At 43.2% G+C, this 25729-nt stretch overlaps 1 long non-coding RNA gene across 3 annotated transcripts in view; it reads right to left on the bottom strand.

Moving 5' to 3' along the window:
* Positions 1-15962, bottom strand: part of LOC102142861 (uncharacterized) — a 68760-nt gene extending 52798 nt beyond the window's left edge. Inside the window, exons 1-4 of one of the 3 annotated variants that reach the window (XR_010586696.2) lie at positions 15797-15962; positions 12132-12479; positions 9989-10100; positions 8082-8177 (exon numbers count right to left, since the gene is read on the bottom strand). This is a non-coding gene — a long non-coding RNA (uncharacterized lncRNA). The remainder of the gene's footprint in view (positions 1-8081; positions 8178-9988; positions 10101-12131; positions 12480-15796) is intronic. The other 2 variants (XR_010586695.2, XR_012434532.1) reach the window with 2 other exon arrangements.
* Positions 15963-25729: the final 9767 nt, after the last annotated feature.

Genomic DNA, 25729 nt, shown 5'->3' with positions numbered 1-25729 from the left:
AAGGAAAATATCTCCTTCCAGCCTCAAAGGCCCATTCTATTCTATCGTCATTTCATAACCTCTTCCATGTAGGTTACAAGCCACTAGCCCGCCTCTTAGAACCTCTCATTTCCTTTCCCTCATGGAAATCTATCCGGAAGGAAATCACTTCTCAGTGTTCCATCTGCTATTCTACTACTCCTCAGGGATTGTTCAGGTCCCCTCCCTTCCCTACACATCAAGCTCAGGGATTTGCCCCCGCCCAGGACTAGCAAATTGACTTTACTCACATGCCTCGAGTCAGGAAACTAAAATACTTCTTGGTCTGGGTAGACACTTTCACTGGATGGGCAGAGGCCTTTCCCACAGGGTCTGAGAAGGCCACCGTGGTCATTTCTTCCCTTTTGTCAGACATGATTCCTCAGTTTGGCCTTCCCACCTCTATATAGTCTGATAACAGATTGACCTTTACTAGTCAAATCACCCAAGCATTTTCTCAGGCTCTTGGTATTCAGTGGAACCTTCATACCCCTTATCATCCTCAATCTTCAGGAAAGGTAGAACGGACTAACGGTCTTTTAAAGACACACCTCACCAAGCTCAGACTCCAACTTAAAAAGGACTGGACAGTACTTTTACCTTTTGCCCTTCTCAGAATTAGAGCCTGTCCTTGAGATGCTATAGGATACAGTCCATTTGAACTTTTATATGGACACACTTTCTTACTCGGCCCCAACCTTGTCCCAGACACCATTCCTCTAGGCAACTATCTTCCAGTCCTCCAGCAGGCTAGATAGGAAATTCGCCAGGCTGCTAATCTTCCCTTGCCTACTCCAGATTCCCCGCCATATAAAGACACCCTAGCTGGACCATCAGTTCTTGTCAAGAATCTGACCCCTCAAACTCTACAGCCTCGATGGACCGGACACTACTTAGTCATCTATAGTACCCCAACTGCTGTCCACCTGCAGGACCCTCCCCCATTGGGTTCACCATTCCAGAATAAAGCTGTGTCCATCAGACAGACAGCCTGGTATCTCCTCTTCCTCCTGGAAGTCACAAGTACTCTCCCCTACTTCCCTTAAACTCACTCACATTTCTGAAGAACATAATAACCCTTATGAGCCTAATACATCCCTTCATTCTATTAGGTCTATTAATCCTTACCCTACTCTTTGTGACAGGGCTTTACGCAGTCGCCCCCACTACTTGGACTATACCCCAAAAACTTGTCATCCCTACTTTATTCTGTCTAGTCATACTCCTATTCACCATTCTCAACTATTCATAAATTACCTGCTCTTGTTTTGTTTACAATGCCGGTTTATATTGTTTCTCCAAGCCATCACAGCTGATATCTCCTGGTGCTATCCCCAAACTGTCACTCTTGACTCCCTCTTGGAGTGGACAGATGATCCTTGGTGGCAGGGCACCCTCCAATACTTCCACCCTGATGAAGTTATATTCTTTACTTTTATACTCACTGTTACATTCTTATGCCACTCTCTACCTCTCCCTAGTTACCTCCAGCATACTATCAATCTCACCCACTCTCTCCTCACTGCCTCCAATCCTTCTCTAGCACAGAATTGTTGGCTATGCGTTTCCCTTTCTTCCTGCACTTACACAGCCATCCTTGCTCTACAGGCTGACTGAGCTACCTCTCCCGTCAACCTGCACCCCAGAACCTCCTTTAATAGCCCTCATCTTTACCCGCCTGAGGCACTTCTTTACTTTCTAGACAGATTTGGTGAGAACTCCCCACACATTTCACACCAACAAGCTGCCACACTTCTCCGCACCTACTTACGGCACTTTTCTCCTTATGTCAATTCCACACCCCCCATATTTGGACCCCTAACCACACAAACAACTATCCCTGTTGCCGCTCCTTTATGCATCTCCCAACAACAGCCTGCTGGAATCCGTTTAGGCAACCTTCCACTGTCCAAATGTTCCTTTACTCTTTATCTCCAGAACCCAGCCACACATATTACCAAACACATGGGAGCATTCCAGCTTCACATGACTGATAAGCCCTCTATCATTACTGACAAACTCAAAAACATTGGCAGTCACTATTGTTTAGGAAGACACCTACCCTGCATCTCACTCCATCCTTGGCTACCCTCCCCCTGCTCGTCTCAGTCTCCTTCTGGCCCCTCCTCTTGCTGGCTTATACCCAGCCCCATGAATAGTAGTGAAAGGCTACTCGTAGATACTATGTGCTTTCTTGTACACCATGAGAACCGAACCCCTCCCTCTATGCAGTTGCACCATCAATCCCCATTACAACCTCTAACGGCTGCTGCCCTTGCTGAAGCTCTAGGATTTGGCGTGCAGGACTACTCTGTCAGGACACCCTCTCACCTTTTCACTTTACATTTCCAGTTCTGCCTGACACAAGGTCTCTTCTTTTTATGTGGCTCTTCCACCTACATGTGCCTCCCTGCCAAATGGATGGACACATGTACTCTAGTCTCCTTACCCCCAAAATCCAGTTTACAGACGGGAATGAACAAGTGCCTGTCCCTCTCATGACACCAACATGACAAAAAAGAGTCATCCCACTGATCCCTTTACTTGTGGGTCTAGGGCTTTCTGCCTCCACTATTGCACTCGGAACTGGAATAGCAGGCATCTCAACCACTGCCACAACATTCCGCAGCCTCCCTAATGACTTCTCTGCTAGCGTTACAGACATATCACAAACTTTATCTGTTCTCCAAGCCCTGATTGACTCTTTAGCTGCAGTTGTCCCCCAGAACTACTGAGGCCTCTTCTTCACTGCTGGAAAAGGAGGACTCTGTATATTTTTAAATGAAGAGTGTTGTTTTTACCTAAATCAATCTGGCCTGGTATATGACAACATAAAAAAACCCAAGGATAGAGCCCAAAAACTTGCCAACCAAACAAACAATAACGTTGAACCCCTTGGACACTCTCTAATTGGACATCCTGGGTATTCCCAATTCTTAGTCCTTTAATACCTATTTTTCTCCTTATTTTATTCAGACCTTGTGTCTTTCATTTAGTTTCTCAATTCATACAAAACTGCATCTAGGCCATTACCAATAATTCTATACAACAAATACTCCTTCTAACAACCCCACAATATCACCCCTTACCCCCAAATTTTTCTTCAGTTGAGTATCTCCCACTGTAGGTTCCCACACCGCCCCTAATCCCGCTCGAAGCAGCCCTGAGAAACATCACCCATTATCTCTCCATACCACCCCCAAAATTTTTTGCTGCCCCAACACTTCAACACTATTTTGTTTTGCTTTTCTTATTAATATAAGAAGATAGGAATGTCAGGCCTCTGAGCCCAAGCTAAGCCATCACATCCCCTGTAACCTGCATGTATACATCCAGATGGCCTGAAGCAACTGAAGATCCACAAAAAAAGTGAAAATAGCCTTAACTGATGACATTCCACCATTGTGATTTGTTCCTGCCCCCACCCTGATACATATATTCTCCTCTGCCCTTAAGAAGGTACTTTGTAATATTCTCCCCCACAACCCCCGCCACCCCGCCACCTTTAAGAAGGTAGTTTGTATGCCTATCCCAAACTCATAAGAACTAATGATAATCCCACCACCCTTTGCTGACTCCTTTTTTGGACTCAGCCCACCCATACCCAGGTGAAATAAACAGACTTGTTGCTCACACAAAGCCTGTTGGACTCTATTCACACGGACATGCATGACAATCTTTACCTGTCAAAAATAGTTTATAGAAACTGTAATCCTTGTTAGATTCTTCAAATGTACAGGCACAGGGCTGCTTCAGAGACCACAGCTGAGGCCAAGATCTGCAGGCCTGCCTCCAGGGCCACAGCTTCCTTAACATATTACTGGAAGTTTCTTTCAAAACAATTGGGCAAGGAAAAGGAGAGCAAAGCTCTCCAGCTTGAAAAAGTAGTAAAAATGTTACTGTTTGTAGATAATATGATCATGCATATATATCTATAAAACCCTAGAGTAAAATAACAAAAACTGTTTGAACTAATAAACGCATTCATTAACGTATCAAGATACATAATCAACATACAAATACTTGTGTTTTTTTTGTTTTTTGTTTTTTGTTTTTTTTTTGAGACAGGTCTCACTATGTTGTCCAGACTCATCTCAAACTCCTGTCCTCAAGTGATCCACCTGCCTTGGACTCTGAAAGGGCAGGGATTACAGAAATGAGACACTGCACCTGGCCCAACATACAAATATTTTTTGCATTTCCATATAGTAGCAACAAACTTTCCAAAAAAAGAAACAATTTCCACTTGCAATAGCATAAAAATAAGAAATTTAATTAAAATAAATTTAACCAATAAAAAAATTATACATTAAGTAAAATAAGATTGATGACAGAAATTGAAGTAGACACAAATAAATGGAAACATATTCCATTAGGATAACTAACACTGTCAAGATATCATATTACCCAAAATGATCTATAGATTCAACGTGATCCCTATCGAAGTTTTAGTGGCATTTTTCACAGTAATAGAAAACACAATTGTAAAATTTAAGTGTAACCTTAAAGAACTTTAAATAACCTGAGCAATCTTGAGAAAGAACAATGCTGGGGTATCCTACTCTCTAACTTCAAATTTTATTTAAAAGTTATAATAATCAAGAGTATGGTATATGCATAAAGACAAATACAAAAACCAACGGAACAAAATAGGGGGCCCAGAAACAAAACCAGAATACAAGGTCAACCAATCTTTGACAAGGCCACTAAGAATATCCAATGCAGAAAATACTGTCTTGTCAATACATGGTGCCAGAAAAACTGGGTACCCACCAGTGAAAGAATAAAAGTAGAATATTTTCTTACACCATACCCCAAAATTAACTCAAAATGAAAGACTTAAATGTAAGACATAAAACCTTAAAACTCCTGAATAAAACATATTAAAAAAAAAAAAAAAAAAACCTTTGTTGATATTGGTCTTGGCATTAACTGTTTTGATATGACGTCGAAAGCACAGCAACAAATAATACAAACAAGTGGGACTGCATCAAATCCAACAGCTTCTGCACAGCAAAGAAAAAAAATTTTTAAACACTACAACACAGGAAAATATTTGCAAGCCATATATCTAACAAGACGTTAATAACCAAAACATATAAAAAACTTCTAGAATTCAAAGCAAAACAATAATAACCCATTCAAAAATAGACAAAAGGTTACTTTTTTTCCCACTGAAGACATACATACAAGGGAAATCTGTATGCTGTTGGTGAGATGTAAATAAATAAAGTCATCATAAAAACCAGTAAAAAATAAAAATAGAAATATCATATAATCCAGCAATACCACTTCTGGGCATCCTACCAAAGGAAATAAAATTTGTATCTTGAAGAAATATCTTCAGCCCTATGTTCACTGTAGTATTGTTTACAATAGCCAAAATATGGTGTGTGTGTATATACAGAGTAGAATATTATTTAGCCATAACAGAAGGAAATCTAGCCATTGACAACATGGACAGACCTGGAGGACATTATGCTAAATGAAATAAGCCAAACACAGAAAGACAAAGAAACCGCTTGTTTTAAGGTAGATGAGAAATCGAAAAAATCAACTCATGGAAACAGAGTGTAGAATGGTGGCTGTTAGTGTCTGAGGGTGGAAATATGAGGAGATGTTGTTCAAAGAGTATAAATTTTTAGTTATAAGTTAAGTAAGTCTGAGAAATCTAATGTAAATTAGCATTAGATTAGCCAAATAGCATTGTCTTTAGTTAGTAATACTGTAATGTATGCTTAGAATTTGCTTTTTTTTTTTTTTCTTTCCTGAGATGGAGTCTCACTCTGTTGCCCTGGCTGGAGGTGCAGTGGCATGATCTCAGCTCACTGCAACCTCTGCCTGCCAGGTTCAAGCAATTCTCCTGCCTCAGCCTCCTGAGTAGCTAGGATTACAGGTACATGTCACCACACCCGGCTAATTTTTGTATTTTTAATAGAGACAGGTTTCGCCATGTTGGCCAGGCTGGTCTTGAACTTCTGACCTCATGATCCACCCACCTCAGCCTCCCAAAGTAGTAGGATTACAGGCGTGAGCCACTGTGTCCGGCCTACAACAGTAGATCTTTTTTTTTTTTTTTTTTTTGAGACGGAGTCTTGCTCTGTCGCCCAGGCTGGGGTGCAGTGGCTGGATCTCAGCTCACTGCAAGCTCCGCCTCCCGGGTTTACGCCATTCTCCTGCCTCAGCCTCCCGAGTAGCTGGGACTACAGGCGCCCGCCACCACGCCCGGCTAGTTTTTGTTGTATTTTTTAGTAGAGACGGGGTTTCACCGTGTTAGCCAGGATGGTCGCGATCTCCTGACCTTGTGATCCGCCCGTCTCGGCCTCCCAAAGTGCTGGGATTACAGGCGTGAGCCACCGCGCCCGGCCATACAACAGTAGATCTTAAGTGTTCTTACTACAAAAAAAATTTGAGGTAATAGATATGTTCATCAACTTGACTGTATTTTGTTTCACAATGTACATGCATATCAAATCATTATATTCTACACATTAAATATATAGTTATACCATTTTTATGTATCAGAAAAATCCATGTCACACAAACACAGATGTACAGTAAGTCCTCACTTAATGTTCAAAATAGGTTCTTGAAAACTGCATCGTTAAATAAAACAATGTTGTCATATGCCATTCAAACATAACCCTTGTTTCTATCAAGTAAACTATGGTAATTCCACCTCCTGGGTTCAAGTGATTCTCCTGCCTCAGCCTCCTGAGTAGCTAGGATTACTAGTGCATGCCACTACGCCCAGCTGATTTTTTGTATTTTTAGTAGAGATGGGGTTTCACCATGTTGGCCAGGCTGATCCTGAACTCCTGACCTTGTGATTTGCCCACCTCAGCCTCCCAAAGTGCTGGGATTACAGGTGTTAGCCACCATGCCCAGCCAAAATTAGTTTTTTTAAACAATATGTTGCTTCATTTACAGTTTCCATGAACCTATCAACAATGTTAAGTGAGAATTTACAATACACATCTATAACTTATATAGATGTGCATATGTGTGAGACCCACATTTTTATATATAGATAGATCTCAATAACAGAATCCCAGTAGGCTTCTTACTAAAATTGTAAGATAATAGTTATTAAAGAATAATATATACTTAACAATGTTCTAAGCTGGTTTATGACAGTACATTTAAGAAATCTAGAAGGTGAGTAGGTACTTTAATCAAGTGGTGTCCAACCCTATGAATGTAAGAACATTTTGCTTATCTGTTGTGGTAGATATCATAAAAATTATTCACGAACTTTTTTTTTTGTAAAGCTCATCAGGTATCATTAGTGTTAATGTATTTTATGTGTGACCCAAGACAATTCTGCTTCTAATGTGGCCCAGGGAAGCCAAAAGGTTGGAAACCCATGCTTTAAACTATATTATAACTTGAAAATTTACACATACAGAGTTTAAATTACAAATCTTAGTTTATACTAAAACAATAACATTTTAAAGTACAATCAACATGACATTTTTCATATTTAAGGAAAATGCTTATTGTTCTGAAAAAATTGCTAGGAAAGAATTTTTGTAGAATTACATTTATAATAGGAATAAAAATCAGTAAGCAGAAAATCTGCAACATCTGTCCCTGGTGTTCCTGGGATTTCTGAACCAAATCCCAATATGTCCACTACTTGCCTTACACATTTAGGCATGAAACAAAATCAATATTTGAAAAAAAATATGTTATTTTAGACATGATGCTAAAACAATGTCTGAAAAAAATAAATTAACATAGGGCTCCTCAATAACACAAATATTCCTATGTCTGCAAAAGCAATGGAACAGCAGTCAGATCGTGCAGCCCTTATAAGTGATAAAGTGGACACTGTCTCTCCATGTAATCTTGAAAGGAGATCACTAAAAAGAGAATTCTTAGAAGATTTAACAGCATGGGACCGAAGATGCCCCTATTTGTGAACATGAGAAGAAAATGCAGCCTTGTCAGAAATTATTTTGATTGGAGAAGAACTTCTCAAACTACATTTTAAGGCCTGGCTTCCTTCTTCACCTTTGGTCCCCTTGCCTGTGTCATCTCCTTCATTCACTCTCACCCACCTGGGGCTTTGGCTACTGTCTCATGAGTCTTCCCATTAAAGGGCTCTTTCCTTTGTTCCAGACAGGTGACCAGGTCTGAGTTAAAGAGAGCAACACCTGTTTTATTAAAAAAAAAAAAAAATTAACATGACTATTGCTGGGGATTCTCCAATTACCAACCTAGTACTATGCTAAGCAGAAAAAATAAATTATGGAAGATTCTAAAAAACTAATCCAAAAATTGTTTCCTTAAAGAATCTTCAGAATATTTAAGTATTTTAAATCTGTGGGTTCTAAGTTCCACTACCCAGTACTACTGAATCAAATATAAGTGATGCAAATTGGATTTTAAGATGTGGAAAACAGGGCCGGGCGCGGTGGCTCAAGCCTGTAATCCCAGCACTTTGGGAGGCCGAGACGGGCGGATCACGAGGTCAGGAGTTCGAGACCATCCTGGCTAACACGGTGAAACCCCGTCTCTACTAAAAAATACAAAAAACTAGCCGGGCGAGGTGGCGGGCGCCTGTAGTCCCGGCTACTCGGGAGGCTGAGGCAGGAGAATGGCGTAAAAACCCGGGAGGCAGAGCTTGCAGTGAGCTGAGATCCGGCCACTGCACTCCAGCCTGGGCGACACAGCGAGACTCCGTCTCAAAAAAAAAAAAAAAAAAAAAAAGATGTGGAAAACAGTATTTAATAAAACTGAATTTCTAGAATTAGCACTAATCTAGAGTGAAGGACACAAAATTAGCTCAAGAGAAGGTTTAGGTAAAGATGAAACATCTTAAAGATTTTATTTTTTACACCAGAAAATTCCCAATTTTTTCATGAAGAAACAAATTAATTCACGCAAAGCAGAAGCTCCCAAGAGACGTAAAAAGGAAAAAAATAAAACTCTGAGGGAGCGTGAGCAATTATGTATTAAAGTTATCCTCATCCAGGGAATCAGGTTTCTGTAGTTCTTCAACATCACATCTGTATATAAATTCTGCTGGGCAGGGTCCAGACATTTCCACTCTTCTGGGGAGAATTTTATGACCATATCCCTGAATGTTAAGAGTTCCTGAAAACACGTATCAAAGGACAGAGTTCTTAAATTGACTATAGGAGAAATGAGTTATATGAGCTAGTTCTGACTTAATGGGACTGACTGTATTCATCTGATAAAATAACTCTCAAAACAGTAATGTTCTCTAAAGTGTTCCATAACTCTGAGGAAAAAGGATGGCATTTGTCAGGAATGGGTATTCGGTGTCACCAAAAAACAACACTGGGACAAAGGATCTCTTAGCAAGGTTAATTTACTTTCTGTAGATAGGGTGCTGCTCACTAGCAGTCTTGCCTTAAGCGCACACTCGAAAAAAGGAGGCAGGGTTATTTATAACCTGATGCATCCACCCTATGGCTGTGTCCAGTTTCCATTGGCTGGAACAGGACCTTACATTTTGTCCTTGTCCCGACTGGCTAGCAATTTAGAACTTTCCAAAAGAGGGGAAGGCAGAGGAGAATAAAGGAAAAGAGGAAGTAACTTGTGGAATGCTGAGGAAGGCCAAAAACACCTCCAAATAAGGAAGAGGAAGGGGCTATAAACTCATGCTTGCTTGGACCTGCTTAGGTATGGCAGGGCAAATATCTTAGGCTAAAATGTGGGAGCTAAGAATATAAAGTACGTTGATTTCTTTATTATGGTTAGCAGATATTTAAGAATATTAGCACAAGTATTTGAGTAAATTTTGCTTCTAAAAGAGGTTACTATTTATTCTCAATTAGACTGGGAGGAAAGTCCCTTTGAAGAGAAAGCTGTACTTGATTTTCTACAGCATGCCAGCAATTTCTGTTGCTACCGTGGAAATACGGGCTACACTGACCTGCCCTTATGAAAACCAAGCAGAGTAGGTCCTGTGACCTCCTGGAACAAAGGGTGTACTCACCCCTCATTAAAGTGTCTGGAAGCCTTCATGCTTGACCCCGGCAAATCATGTTTTAATTTAAAAAACAGGAATGTTTCCATCCAGGAATGTTTCCATCCAGAATAGACAGGATCTGTGGGGAGGAAACAAGTGACTGTTTCTCTTCAAACAGTCCATGTGATCCTATTAGAAGACTGGGCTGAGAGTCACTTAGCTAAGCACAGGCTTTCAAACTTCAATGTGCGTATAAATTATTTGCTATTCTAGGCCTTACTGTAAGTAACAAAATTCTGCAGGTTTGAAAACGGTCCATGAATTATATAGATTCTTATAGAAGTCTCCTGTTAATGCTGATACTCCTCCCCCTAGATCCATTATAGTACCGCTCAGCTAGAGAAAGCAGGCACAGCACACAGGGTCCCTTACCCCAACACAAATACTTTTCATCTGAAGACAAGACCACTAGTTATCTCCTGAAACAGGGCATTCTCTGCAAGCCCTTCAACGGTTATAGAGGCTGGAGATGGTGGCAATGTCTAAGTCTGCATTTGAAAACATGTGCACATGCATTAATGTGATCTTTACGGAGCATGTACTATGTGTGCAGGAGTATGTCACAGAGCACTGTGCTGGAAAGCTCACATTATGTGTGTTAATTCTCATAACATCCTGGGAGGTGGGTACTAAGTGTCCCATAATTCCTAGGATTTAAATGCAGGGCCCGGCATTTCTATTTCTTTTTGTTTTCCTATGATTGATTTTTTTAGAAATGTATAGAATAGTTCAATATAGACAGATGGGAGAGAAACAGAAAGGAAGTGTTAAGTGCGATTCAGAGGAATTTTTTATTTTTGTATTTGTATTTACTTTGAGAATTGTGGAAAAAAAAACAACAAAACTAAAACTATAGGGCTGGAGAACAGATTGCTAGATAAGATGTCTCTGGAAACACTGGTTTTAATTTTATAAAAAAGAAATTAAGGCACAGAAGTATATTGCTTTTCTCTATTTATCTGCTTTTGGGTTTCAGGAAATTGGGAGCACCAGCTCTGCAGAGGCAGCAGGAGTAGCCACCCCAAATTCTGATCTCCTCTAAGCAGTTCTCTTAGAGATTTCAATGTGGGGTCAGATCTGGACAAGATTCAGCAGAGGGTGGATCCGGGCAGGGTTGGGATAGAAGGTGGGCCCTAGGCTTCTGCTCTCTAGGCCACTAAGTATTTTCAGTTTTGTTTTTTCTAAGCCTGCCCAAGAGAAATTTTATTCCCAGAGCTTGTGAAATTTTAATCTGCTTTCACCACTTCCCTGTCTATACTACAACATACAAGAAGAAGGAACTTAACCAAAATCCTTATTTTTTTCTAGACCAATTATATTAGAAGCCAAATACTTATTATTAGCAAGCTAAAAACAATACCAATAATAACAACAACAACAAATTCTCTTCAGTCCATGAATAGCCCTTCAGGTGGAGGCATCAAAACTCACAGAACAATAAAAGGGAAGTAACCCAAATGAAGCTTAAGTCTCCTGTACAGTTTCCGTCTTTGTGCTCCAGACTGCAAGTTACTTGATGGTAGGGACCATGACTGGTTCATCTCTTTTTCTAATGATCATACGAAATAGAAGCAATTACTTTTTGATCAGTTTGAGTCTCCAGATTGCCTCATTTTCATCAAGGAACCAAAAAAACTGGAACAACTCTTCTCTGTTATGAACCAAGAAGATTCTTTCTGTGAGGGGAGGAACAAACCCTGGATAAGTCATTTCTCTTTCTCTGAAATGGAACCAGAATTAGACCTTGTTGTCAGACTGACCCCAGTCTGCACAGAACATCCTCAAATATCTCAAATAACTCACTGATACTGGTGAGAGTGTCCTCAGTGACCCTGGGCTAAAGCCCCCATAGTGATCTAGACAGGAGAGACTTAGGCTGACTTTGTGGAGTGCAAACAGAAAACGGAACTGCCCTGGCAGAGCTGCAGATTCTGGATCTAGATGTGATATGCACTGTCCCTGATCAGCTAACTCTGAGACAAGAGGAAAGATGAAAGTACTCCAGTACCCCAGTATACAAGATGGCATACTAGTGATTATGGTTGTGATTATGGCTCTGGATATTTTGTGGCCCTGACCTCCCACTGCTAAGGTGCTTGTTTACACTTACAGATTTTGCCACAGGATTCTGTTCACACCAGAAGCCTCTCACATAGTTGTACCAGGTGACTACTAGACAAGACCTGGAAAACTCAAAGGGCTCCATGCTGAAAGTGGGGTTTAAGATGTCTATGTTGACCTCTCATGATGCAGAAAGTAACTTCTGTGAGTTTTCTGTATGTCTTCAACCTGAAGTCTGGCCGTATCTTGTGAATCTTAGGCAGAAGCCAGCTTTTATGTGCAGATTCTAGGTGGGATCAATGTGCCTCTGCATTCTTGGGGATTACAGCAAACAGAGTAAAACCAGAGACAGCCTTTCACGGAGGCTCCTTCAATACATTCTGAAGAATATTTTGACCTGAAAGGAAAAAGCTGGGGTAAACATAAGTAGAGAATTTATTTGGGCCAAACTTGAAGATTACCACCTTGCAGTATAAAGCTGCCTTGAATATACATACTCCAATTAGAAGCAGTTACAAGTGTATTTTTAAAGGCAAAAAAGAAAGCAGAGAGGGGACTGATACAAAGTTGTCAGACCTTCCTATTGGTTTATAGAAGTAACATTGGTTAGTGGCTGGCTATATATATTGTTAAGTCATAGAGTGTGGGTTATAGTGTCCACTGTGGTATTATTAGGTTAATTTATAGCCACTGGTGGCAATACCAAGGAATTTCAGAAAACAAATAGTTCAAAGAGGGGAAGAGTAGGACTGAGGTCTCATTTTAACAAGTCTCTGGGTCTGATAATTAAAAGAACTTGTTATCTCTCAGACAAAAGTGCCATTCTTCTCTCAAATCCCAGGACATAAATTCAGAATTTGGAACTGCACATTTAGGTCTTGGAAGGCTGGTAAGCTATGCACATTTGTGGGCATTTGGGCAAGGGGAGAAGAGAGAGAATTGACGTTCTCTGGTTTAATTAATGCACTTATGTGATCCTGGTTGGGTTTATGGACCCCATGATGTCTGAACCAGCATCAAATCTGAAGATGCCAGGAGCACTGAAGGAAATGGAATAACTGATTGCTGTCCTGAAGTTATTTTTGTAGAAATCTAGTCTAACTGCTTTAGAAGTGACTGTAGATTCTAAATAGACTCTTTTTTTGTTGGTTTTTTTCTTTTTTGAGATGGTGTCTCACTGTGTCGCCGAGGCTGGAGTGCAGTCGTGTGACCTCGGCTCACTGCAAGCTCCGCCTCCCAGGATCACGCCATTCTCCTGCCTCAGCCTCCTTAGTAGCTGAGACTACAGGCGCCCGCCACCATGCCCAGCTAACTCGTTGTATTTTTAGTAGAGACAGGGTTTCACGGTGTTAGCCAGGATGGTCTCAATCTCCTGACCTCCTGATCTGCCCGCCTCAGCCTCCCAAAGTGCTGGGATTACAGGCGTGAGCCACCGCGCCCGGCTAGAGCGACTATTTTGTTTGCAGCTTTGGGGAGCACTTTGCTGCACTTTGTGTACTTTGCCACAAAATTGTGGATCGTGACTGGACTCCTTAGAAAAAAGGTTTTCTCTCAAGTGAAACCTAGTTGGCATCTTGTATATAAATCTGGTCATTCTGAACAGTGTGGTAATTATAACTAAAAGCAAAACCATCTCCAATCCTAAAATACTCTCCACAATAACAGAACAGCAAGAAAATGTTCTGTTATTTAATTATACCAAAATATGGTATGCACCACAGGCAATCAACTAATAGATTGCAAATACAGAAAGAACATCACCATAATTAGTTCTCAAGACATGACAGCACCATTTGTCATACAGTCTATGTCACCTAGTAATTTGGGAGGTCATCTGGGTTTTCTAATTGGTAACATTCAACAACAAAAAAACTTCCTATATCTTCTTGATACGACATAGTTTTGAAATGTCGCGCCAAGTACCTGCTGAAGGCAGCCCCCTACTCTCCTACAAAAACTGTGTCCTTAGGGTGTATATTCTTGCTATTTATATTTCAAGGCAGTAGTTTCTAGGTCCTAGATACAGACAATTTTCAGTCGAAAAAGACAAATGACCTAGTTAACTGATAAAAATGATTTATATGTTTTTCAAAGAAGCACAGAAAATATTTAAATATAAAAGTTTTCCAATTAAATGCTTTAAGAAAAGGGAGAAGAGCAATAATTTGTATTTGGTCCTACAACAGCCTGGTCTAAAGACATGGTCTTGAACTTACTAACGTCCGAATTCTTGTAGGCACCTGAGGGACGGACTTGGGCACACTGTACACAGCAAAGCGGATTTGTGGGGAAGGAAAGAGCAGGAGTTCTAGAGAAAGGTGCCATCAAGAGCCTCCGGTGGGGGCAAGGCAGGACTGACTAAAGCACTGGTTTGTGTTACAAGTGCAGGCCAAAGCAGGGCTATGCTCTGATTCCTGAGTCCATAAGGGCAGAACGGATTAGGATCAGGTGGTCTAGAAGACTGGGTGGTGAAGAAAACCGATTCCTGCTACAGATTTGGGGTTAACATGAGCTAGGAGTCTTCTGGGCACTTTGTGTGTTCTCAGGAGAAACCTATAGGAGCAAAGCTGCCAATGGGCACAATTTCTCAGGGTAGAACCCTATCCTGGGAGGAGTGTGGCCATGCGAATGCCCGGTGGGCATGCTCAGGAGTGGGTTAGCATTGGGTGGCAGCAGGCAGCAGGGTGCGGGGACGGGATATTTCTCAGAACTCCTTTCCTCCAAGTTCTCAATCCCCTCTCTCCTCCCGAGGAGACCTGGAGGAACAGGACAGTGCCCAGCAGGACCGCGCATGTGCGCCTCCCGCAGACACCAGGCGACTCCCTCCAGGCCAGGCTCAGCCATGTCTTTCTTCTGACAGAAAACCTAAGGAGTTTCCTCAACACCCGTCAATGCTCCAACCCCAACGGGCTGTCCAGCAACTCACTAACGACCCCACCCAGAGTCAGCGCAGACCCACAAGCTCCGCGCTCTTCCCGCAACTGCCCCCCTGCAGACGCCAGTCCCTGCCTCTGGACACCCGTCTTCATTTCTGAACGTCTGCAACAAACCAGGGGCGCCCACACCCTCCTCAAGTTCCATAATGTGGCAGAACCACTCACAGAACCCAGCGAAGCGCTGTGCGCACGACACCAGCGTATTCTAAAAGATGCCGCTCAGGAACAGCCACGCGGAGGAGGCGCTCAGGGCAAGGGGACTGGTGGGAAAGTTGGGGCGGGAGGGTGAATGGCTTCCCTTCCTCACACACCTCACAAAAGCCTTTCCTTCAAGACCCGCTGGCAGCCCCCAAACCACGAGCCATGGCCGGCACTGTCCCACTAATGAGTCCCCTTTTCCTCACATGAACTCTATGTTTTGACGGGGCCTCCATCTCATTCTGAAAAGGGTAAAGAAGGGACAGGACCCCGGACCACAGCTCCTCCCACACGTGCCCGCGCACGCCGCGCCGGCGTCTTCCGGTGAGCTCCTCACCCCACAGCCCGGGGAAGGTGCGGGGCTGCGGGCGCAGAGCTGAACGAGGAGGGCTGCAGGCTGGGCAGAGCCGCCGTGCGGGGACCGACAGGAGCGCGGGTCCCTCACCGGAGGGGACTGAAGACCGAGGGCTGAGCGGGGGCAGCGGGGACTCCGTTCACAGACTCGGTCCCGCCGCCGCCATTTGCCGCCGCTGCCGATGAGGCCCCCCCAGCCTCCGGACGCCCTGCCCAGCACACTCACCATTTCAGGGCTTCAAGGGTGTCGCGAAGTCTTAGCTAGAATCATCCAATACCCGCTGGTCACAGAGCGACGGAGGCTGAGGCTGTGGCAGAATCACCGAAGCCTCCCTGACGGGTGGAAGCAGGACGGCGAAGCCCTAACCCAGCTCTGGCTGAAGCAAGAGGCCAAGGCCGCACTAGATCCCGGATGCCGCCCCTCCTCCCCGGCTGCGCCCCTGATTGGACGGTTCTCAGTCCAGCGCGCTGATTGGATATGGCTCCAGGCCTCACGCCCTCAGGCTTGGAGTGACAGAAATTGCCAAAATACGGTGTGCTGATTGAGGCAAGTGACAGACTCGGGCCTCTAGGCACTTTGAGGCAGGACTTTCTCTCTGTACTAGGCCTGGCTCTGCACAGGGTTCATTTTTAACCTTGTGCGCGCACACACACAGACGCACACTTGTTCACAAATGGAAACAATATAATGACAATTATTTTAATATTTTAAATATCATAACCTTTCTGACCTGTGGTCTTTTGAGTAGGATACCTGAGATTTGAAGAGGAAAGCAAACCTCCAAAAAATAAAATGTTAGCTATTTGCGAATTTTCAATTTTTTGTTAGCCACATCAAAACTAAGAAAAAGAAGCAAGTGAAATTTTTTGTGATAATTTTAACCTAATGTATCCAAAATATTGACCAGGCCCGGTGGCTCACGGTTGTAATCCCAGCACTTTGGGAGGCCAATGTGGGTTGATCACATGGTCAGGTGATCCAGACCATCCTGGACCACATGGTGAAACTCCATCTCTACTAAAATACAAAAAATTAGCCAGGCATGGTGGTGTGTGCCTGTATTCCCAGCTACTCAGAAGACTGAGGCAGGAAAATTGCTTGAACCCGGGAGGCGGAGGTTGCAAGTGATCTGAGATCATGCGACTGCACTCCAGCCTGGTGACAGAGCAAGACTCCATCTCAAAAAATAAATAAATAAAATTTTAAAACCCCAAATATTATTGTTTTAATATGTGAACAATATGTAATTAGAAATAAGGTATATTTCTGATCTGATTCTTCTAAACTCACTGTGTATTTTATGTTTGCAGCACATTTTACCTCAAACCAGCCACATTCCAGGTACCCAGTAGCTAGATATGGCAGGTGGCAGCCACACTGAGTGCAGCCATGAAGGCTCTGACCTCAGGCAAGTGAGGGCCTGAACACCTCTTTTCTGCTGGAAGTGAGGGAACAGCCTCTCTACCAACTTTTCTCCTCAGGCTCAAGGATGGGTAGGACAGTGCTCCTAGAGAGAGCAGGGGCTGCAAGCTGAGTGTCCACGGGAAGACCACGGTCTCCCAGTTACTGTTTGGTGCCAGTGTCTGGTATCCTCAGTTCAGCCAGGTGTGAACTCTCGTTCCATGACCAGGAAGAATAAGGCACATGGACACCAGAGAGTGAATGAAGCAGAATAGGATTTATTAAGCAAAAGGAAAACTCTCAGCAGCAAGAGGGGACATGAAAGCAGGTTGCCAGAAAATGGGGCTGAGTTCTGAGTCTTTTATGTGGCAAGAACAAGGAAATCTTCTGTGGATTCTGCCCAAATGAGAGAAGTAAAGTTCCCCACTAAGGATGTTGTATCTGGGCATGCCTGGGGTTGACCACAGTGACTCCATCTTGGTTGTTACCCATGAGTGCTCAAGCAAAACCCACAGCGGGTGGAAAGAATGAAGTTAAAACCAAAATAGCTATGTCATGTTAGTAACATTATAAGGAACTGGGTCAAGTTAATGACATTTAGGTTGATTTATTACACCTGGGCCTAAGTTGGGACAGTCCCTTCTGAGTAACATCCTGGCATAAGAGGAAGTTCTTAACCCCATTTCTTCCTGCTAGCTACAGGGGTGGTGCATGTGCAGTCCCGTGGTTGTTTTTCATCTCCCGAGACCTTCCCTCCCTATCTTCCTAACCAGCCTCTGACCACCTCCTCTCTCAGGGGATCCTTTTCCTTTTAAATATCAGACAGTAAACAAAGAATGATGGGGCCACAGGAGGAGAGAGCACCATGTCTTCAGATCTCTTCACAGCCTTGCCCTCCAGAGTTTAGATGTGGAGGGAATAGATTAAAAGCAAACTTCTTGTTTTGCTATTTATCTTTGGACCTAATTACCAGGCTGTAACTGTATGTTTTTCTCCTGTGGTTTGGGGCACTGTGTGAGTTTAAGCACCAATCACATGCATTCACATCAACCTGCACTTCTGTTCCCAGAAGGAAGGCAGTTAAGTGTGAGCTGTCCAGGTCCTTGTCATTTTGAACAAAAAAACTGAACAAAACAAAGGAATGAAAAACAGGAAGGATGCAGCGAAAGCAAGAATTTATGAAAATGAGAAAGCACTCCACAGGGTGGGTGTGGGTTCCAGCAGGCAGACTGAGGACCTGGTTACAAAGTTTTCTGGGTTTTAAGTACTCCTTTTGAGGTCCCTATCAGCTACCCCATTATTTGGATGTAGGATTTGGTCCGTGGCTAATCAAAGGCTGAGGCGAATTGGTACTCCATGCAGATGAAGGAATGGCCTGTGCTTGGCCCTCGGCCACTCCAAGGCACTCTCCTTTTCTATCAGAGAACTGGTGCCAGGGGGAGGGCTGTAGCAACAGTTGCCTTTGATCCTTTGCTACTCGGGTGCAGATGAGGTTTCTCCTTTTGGTTTACATGTAGGAAGTTCACGTTAATTGGCCTTAGGTTCCCTGCTCCCAGACCTTGGTGTTTTTTCTTTTAGGAAGTCAGCATGAATTGGCCTTAAGTTCCCTGCCTCCAGACCCTATTCTCCTGCCTCACTTCTGTGTAAGTAAATACCATCTTACAACAAATTTAACTTTAAATAAAGGAAAAAAGAAAATCAATACTTACAGGGTGCCAAGCATTTGCAGGTTATTTGTAATCAATCTGTCCTGGCATCCTGGAATCCTGTCTTTAATGGGTATATATAATACTAAGCCATAACTGCATAACAAACAATCCCAAAACATACTAGCTCAGCATTGAGCTGTTTAGAAATTTAGGCTGGGCTCAGCTGGACCATTCTTCTGGGTTCAGTTTGGCTCCTACAGGTGTGAGTGGTCAGCTGCTGGTGAATTAGGTGGCTCTGCTTCTGGGAGTGAACTGTCTGTAAACTGAGACACTTTGGCTTTTCCCAGCATGCTATTTTATCCTCCAGAAAGCTAAAATGGGATTGTTGTCATAAAGATGGAAGAATTCTGAAAAAGATAACAGAAGCATTTAGGGCCTTTAAACCTGGGGCCCAAACTGGCACACTGTGCCAGTGCAAATAAGTCAAGAGAGATTCAAGGTTTGGGAAACAGAATCTGTCTCTGGATAGGAATGACTATAAAAGCCATTTCCAAGGACATGAAGAAGAAATTTTTCAGGCCGGGCGCGGTGGCTCAAGCCTGTAATCCCAGCACTTTGGGAGGCCGAGACGGGCGGATCACAAGGTCAGGAGATCGAGACCATCCTGGCCGACACGGCGAAACCCCGTCTCTACTAAAAACACAAAAAATTAGCCGGGCGAGGTGGCGGCGCCTGTGGTCCCAGCTACTCGGGAGGCTGAGGCAGGAGAATGGCGGGAACCCGGGAGGCGGAGCTTGCAGTGAGCTGAGATCTGGCCACTGCACTCCAGCCTGGGCGACAGAGCGAGACTTCGTCTCAAAAAAAAAAAAAAAAAAAAAAGAAATTTTTCAAATTGCTGTTTTTGCAATCAATTTTATCATTACTTTTCTTGCAGTTGTGTCTTATATAACTATCCCACAGCTACTAAGCAGCTGGCTGGGACTCAGGATCAATGTTAGCCTGACTCTGAAGCCCATGCGCCTCCATAGACCACACTACTCAGCCAGGTTTCCTGGTCCTTCAAGGGGCTGAAGAGTGACACTTCTGAAGTAGAAGCAAGTTTTTTTTTTTGTTTGTTTGTTTTCTTTTTTGTTTTCTTTTTGAGAATCTCATGCCATCCACCCCTTACTCTTCACCATTGGAAATAATTCATTCCAGGGAATGGTTCTGAAGTGTCTTGGAAAAGCTGGAAACAATTTGAGAAAATTGCTGAGCATTGGGTTTAGGAAATTAATGCCCAACATTATATTTTTAATTTATCATAGGAGAAATTTGAAAACACCTATAATGCACTCATCATATCTGCAAACTCTTTGTATTTTTTTAATTTGTTGACTATTTATGATTTTTAATATAGACTAAGTCAGATTACTGTTCCTGAAACAACTTTTGCTCCGAAGGCAAGTGACATAGCAATAGGGCTGCTGATATTTTTTCCCTCTGCAATTTAGTCAACCAGCAGAGTATGCTTTGAAGGGCCAAGATGTTTTCTAAGATCCCACTTTTATGAGCAGCTATAGGGCAAATGTCTGGAGCACACATAGAAATCACACACAACCAATACATTTCTGACCCTGAAGCAATGCTTCTTTCCCTTGGATGCATGTTAGCCTGCTGTGCGTGTGGATAGTGGTATTTAAAGTTCCCAAACCCAAGTTGCAAGGGAATAATTAAGCCAGAATCTCTAGAGTGAGACCCAGGCAACAGTGTGATTTAAAGCTCTCCAGGTGATTACAATATGCAACCACACTCACAAATGTCTGCTGTAAACCAACATCTTTCGTAGAACTAGTTGAAAATATTTCTCAAAATAATGTAAAAATTGTTTGCTGTTGAGTTGTGGCTTTTCAGTCCTACCTGTATTGTCTACATTCTGTCCTTTGCAAAACTGACCTCTGCTACTTGTTTTGTTCCTAATTCAAACCAGTTCTACAAACACTGAGTGCACACTATGTGCAGCCCACGGTGCTAGATGGCCTGACCGTAGTGAATATTATTATGGAGGAAGGACTTTGCTGTAAGAAATTGCATTCCCCAAAACTAAAACCATGCTGCTTACTCAACTGAGGTAAAAAATGGAAGACTATCACGCCTGTAATCCCAGCACTTTGGGAGGCCAAGGCAAGTGGATCATGAGATCGGATATGGAGACCATCCTGGCTTACATGGTGAAACCCCGTCTCTACTAAAAATACAGAAAATTAGCTGGGCATGGTGGTGGGCGCCTGTAGTCCCAACTACTTGGGAGGCTGAGGCTGGAGAGTGGTGTGAACCCGGGAGGCGGAGCTTGCAGTCAGCTGAGATAGCGCCGCTGCACTCCAGCCTGGGTGACAGAGTGAGACTCTGTCTCAAAAAAAAAAAAAAAAAATTAGCCAGGTGTGCTGGCGTGCGCCTGTAGTCCCAGGTACTCGGAAGATTGAGGCAAGAGAACTGCTTGAACCCAGGAGGTAGAGGTTGCAGTGAGCCGAGATCATGCCACTGCACTCCAGCCTGGTGACAGAGTGAGACTCTGTTTCAAAAAACAAACATTGCTATTATTCTGAAATATTAATTTAGGTTTAAATATGTAATATTTAAATTTTTATTGATATATAACATGCATACAGAAATACTTCTGCAATGAAGTATTAATGTAATGCTCAATAAATTATAACAAAGCCAATACATTTGTGAAACTATAGAACTATGCTTGTTTTTGCCCACAAACTATTTCCTCTTTTCCTCCTCCCCAGATGTAAGTACAAGCTTAAGAGCTAGTGTTATAGATGGGTTTTTTTTGTTTTTTGTTTTTTGTTTTTGAGACAGAGTCTTGCTCTGTCACCCAGGCTGGAGTGCAGTGGCCGGATCTCAGCTCACTGCAAGCTCCGCCTCCCGGGTTCACGCCATTCTCCTGCCTCAGCCTCCTGAGTAGCTGGGACTACAGGCACCCGCCACCTCGCTGGGCTAGTTTTTTTGTATTTTTTAGTAGAGACGGGGTTTCACCGTGTTAGCCGGGATAGTCTCGATCTCCTGACCTCGTGATCCGCCCGTCTCGGCCTCCCAAAGTGCTGGGATTACAGGCTTGAGCCACCGCGCCCGGCCGATGGGTTTTTTTTAAATATGTGTTTTATCAGAGAATATTTTAAATTTTTACACGCAATAAACAAAATAGTATAATAGACTGATGCTCAGCCTCAACATCTACTAATTAAGTCTCATTTCTGTTTAATTTCTACTTCAATTCCTTCCCCGTCCCCACTTTATTACTGTTTTTATTTTCTGTAAGATAAGATGTATATGCATTGAAACATAGTCTTTACTGTACCTTTCTGACAAATCAATACATCTTATATACTTTTCCCTTTCAAATATAGAATTACTGCCACTTAACAATTATTAATGTGCATGTGAATCACCTGGAAATACTTGAAGTTTAGATTTTGATACAATATATCTGGGTTTTGCCTGAAAATGTGTATTTCTACCATGTAGAGCACATGATAAGTACAAGATCTCTTTGTCTAAAATGTATAATACTTGAATAAAATTAAGAAAAATTGGGCTGGGCACGGTGGCTCACACATGTAATCCCAGTACTTTGGGAGGCCGAGGTGGGCTAATCACCTAAGGTCAGGAGTTTGAGACCAGCCTGACCAATATAGAGAAACCTCATCTCTACTAATGTAGCAGGATGAGCAGCAGACAAAACTCCTCAGACACCGAGTTAAAGAAGGAAGGGGGCCGGGCGCGGTGGCTCAAGCCTGTAATCCCAGCACTTTGGGAGGCCGAGACAGGTGGATCACGAGGTCAGGAGATCGAGACCATCCTGGCAAACACGGTGAAACCCCGTCTCTACTAAAAAGTACAAAAAAAATATCGCTGGGCGAGGTGGCGGGCGCCTGTAGTCCCAGCTACTCAGGAGGCTGAGACAGGAGAATGGCGTAAACCCGGGAGGCAGGAGCTTGCAGTGAGCTGAGATCCAGCCACTGCACTCCAGCCTACGCGACAGAGCGAGACTCCGTCTCAAAAAAAAAAAAAAAAGAAGGAAGGGGTTTATTCGGCCGGAGGCATCGGCAAGACTCCTGTCTCAAGAGCTGAGCCCCCCGAGTGGGCAATTCCTGTCCCTTTTAAGAGCTCACAACTCTAAGGGGGTGCATGTGAGAGGGTTGTGATCGATTGAGCAAGCAGGGGGTACGTGACTGGGGGCTGCATGCACCGGTAATTAGATCGGAACAAAACAAGATAGAGATTTTCACAGTGCATTTCTATACAATGTCTGTAATCTATAGATAACATAACTGATTATAGGTCAGGGGTCGATCTTTAACTACTAGGCCCAGGGTGCGGCGCCAGGTTATCTGCCCGTGGATTTCATTTCTGCCTTTTAGTTTTAACTTCTTCTTTCTTTGGAGGCAGAAATTGGGCATAACAAGATATGAGGGGTAGTCTCATCCCTTACTAAAAATACAAAAGATTAGCCAGGTGTGGTGGCACATGCCTGTAATCCTAGCTACTCGGGAGGCTGAGGCAGGAGAATTTCTTGAACCGGGAGGTAGAGGTTGCAGTGAGCAGAGATTGTGCCATTGCACTTCAGCCTGGACAAGAAGAGCAAAACTGTATCTCAAAAAAAAAAAAAAGAAAAAGAAAAATTGACCTCAGGTAAAAGACGAAATCAAAACGCATGTGCAATATGCTATCTGTAGGAGCGTTTCGTCAACAATGACTCACAGTCATATGTGACCTTCACGCACGTCCATGTAAAGACACCACCAAATAGGCTTTGTGTGAGCAACAAGGCTGTTTATTTCACCTGGCTGCAGGAGGGCTGGGTCTGAAAAGAGAGTCAGCACAGGGAGATAGGGGTGGGGCTATTTTATAGGATTTCGGTGGGTAGTGGAAAATGACAGTCAAAGGGGGTTTTTCTCCTATGGGCAGGGGTGGGGGTCACAAGGTGCTCAGTGGGGGAAGTTCTGAGGCAGGAGAAGGAATTTCACAAGGTTAATCGCTCAGTTAAGGAGGGGCAGGAACAAATCACAATAGTGGAATGTCATCAGTTATGGCAGGAACTGGCCATTTTCAATTCTTTTGTGATTCTTCACTTGCTTCAGGCCATCTGGATGTATACGTACAGGCTTGGGCTCAGAGGCCTGACATGACCTTTACTGAATTGCCGAAAATTCAGTCATTTATACACCAAGTGCACACATATTTCATGGTTTCCTATTAAAATTGCATTTAATACCTTTAGAAAATCAACTCAGTTTTCTTATAAAATTAAGTAACATTTTACATGACAATATAAATTCCATTTATATTAAACTTAATCATACATAATTTTATTAGGCAGTGTCTGTGTGTCTACCACTGAATATTCTTTGAGTTCCAGCATTTGCACAGGCACCACAGCTGAGAAACACAGATTCTGGGTCTTTGTCTGTGTGACTGAGCCAAAGGTGGACGTTATGTTCAACTGTTGAAAGGCATTTTTATTGCCATTCCGACTTGACAATGATACATCTAAAAAGATAATGGAATGGATGTTAACTCCTGTCAAACAGATCACTAGCAATTTCTTCCTTATGCAGAGGTTGCAATGAGCCAAGATCATGCCACTGGATTCCAGCCTGGGCGACAGAGCAAGACTGCCTCAAAAAAAAAAAAAAAAAAAAAAAAGAAGAAGAAGAAGAAGAAGAAGAAAATAAAGGAACAAAGATTTGTTTTCTGAAACACAACAGCCAAAAGCGAATAAGTTCAGTTTCAATAAATGGACCAAGATCTTCAAAGACATTTTCTAAAGAAAGCTTTGCAAATGGCCGAGAGACATTTGGAAAGGTAATAAAAATTATTATTATTATTTTTGAGATAGAGTCTTGCTCTGTCACCCAGGCTGGAGTGCAGTGGTGCAGTCTCAACTCAATGCAAGCTCCACCTCCTGGGTTCACACCACTCTCCTGCCTCAGCCTCCAGAGTAACTGGGACTACAGGCACCTGCCACCACGCCTGACTAATTTTTTGTATTTTTAGTAGAGACGGGGTTTCACCGTGTTAACCAGGAAGATCTTGATCTCCTGACCTTGTGATCCATCCACCTCAGCCTCCCAAAGTGCTGGGATTACAGGTGTGAGCCACTGTGCTTGGCCTCAAAATTACTTCAGAGAAAGGCAAAGCACAATCCCAGTGAGCTCTTACCTCTCACCCATTAGCATGGCCACTATTCAACGCACAAAAGGAATCAATGTTGTCAAGGATGCAGAGCATTTAGAACCCCCATGCACTGTGGTGGGAGAGAATAATGCAGCCCCCAAGAAAATTTGGATGGAGATTTCTCAAAATATTAAAAATAAAATGCATCTTGGTGTGGCGGCTCCTGCCTGTAATTCCAACACTTTGGGAGGTTGAGGTGGGATAATTACTTGAGCTCAGGAGTTTGAGTCCAGCCTGAGCAACATAGTGAGACCCCATCTCTACAAAAATTAACCAGGTGTGGTGGCATGTTTCTGTAGTTTCAGCTACTGGGATGGCTGAGGTGTGAGGATTGTTTCAGCCCAGGATGTTAAGGCTGCAGTGACCATTATTACACCACAGCACTCTAGCCAGGGTGACAATGTTAAGATGCTATCTCAGAAAAATGAAATTATCCTACAATCCAGCAATTCCATTTCTGGGTATCTATCTATGTATGCAAAGCAGGAGCTGGAATGGACATTTGCACACACATGTGTATAATAACATTCCCCCCCGCAAAAGATGAAAACTACTTAAAAGTTTCTTTTTTTTTTTTTTTTTTGAGACGGAGTCTTGCTCTGTAGCCCGGGCTGGAGTGCACTGGCCGGATCTCAGCTCACTGCAAGCTCCGCCTCCCGGGTTTACGCCATTCTCCTGCCTCAGCCTCCGGAGTAGCTGGGATTACAGGCGCCCGCCACCTCGCCCGGCTAGTTTTTTGTATTTTTAGTAGAGACGGGGTTTCACGGTGTTAGCCAGGATGGTCTCGATCTCCTGACCTCGTGATCCGCCCATCTCGGCCTCCCAAAGTGCTGGGATTACAGGCTTGAGCCACCGCGCCCGGCTAAAAGTTTCTTGATAGATAAAT

This window comes from Macaca fascicularis, chromosome 5 (genome assembly GCF_037993035.2).
Source record: "Macaca fascicularis isolate 582-1 chromosome 5, T2T-MFA8v1.1".
NCBI lineage: Eukaryota > Metazoa > Chordata > Mammalia > Primates > Cercopithecidae > Macaca > Macaca fascicularis.
This window is presented reverse-complemented; position numbering and strand designations above follow the sequence as displayed.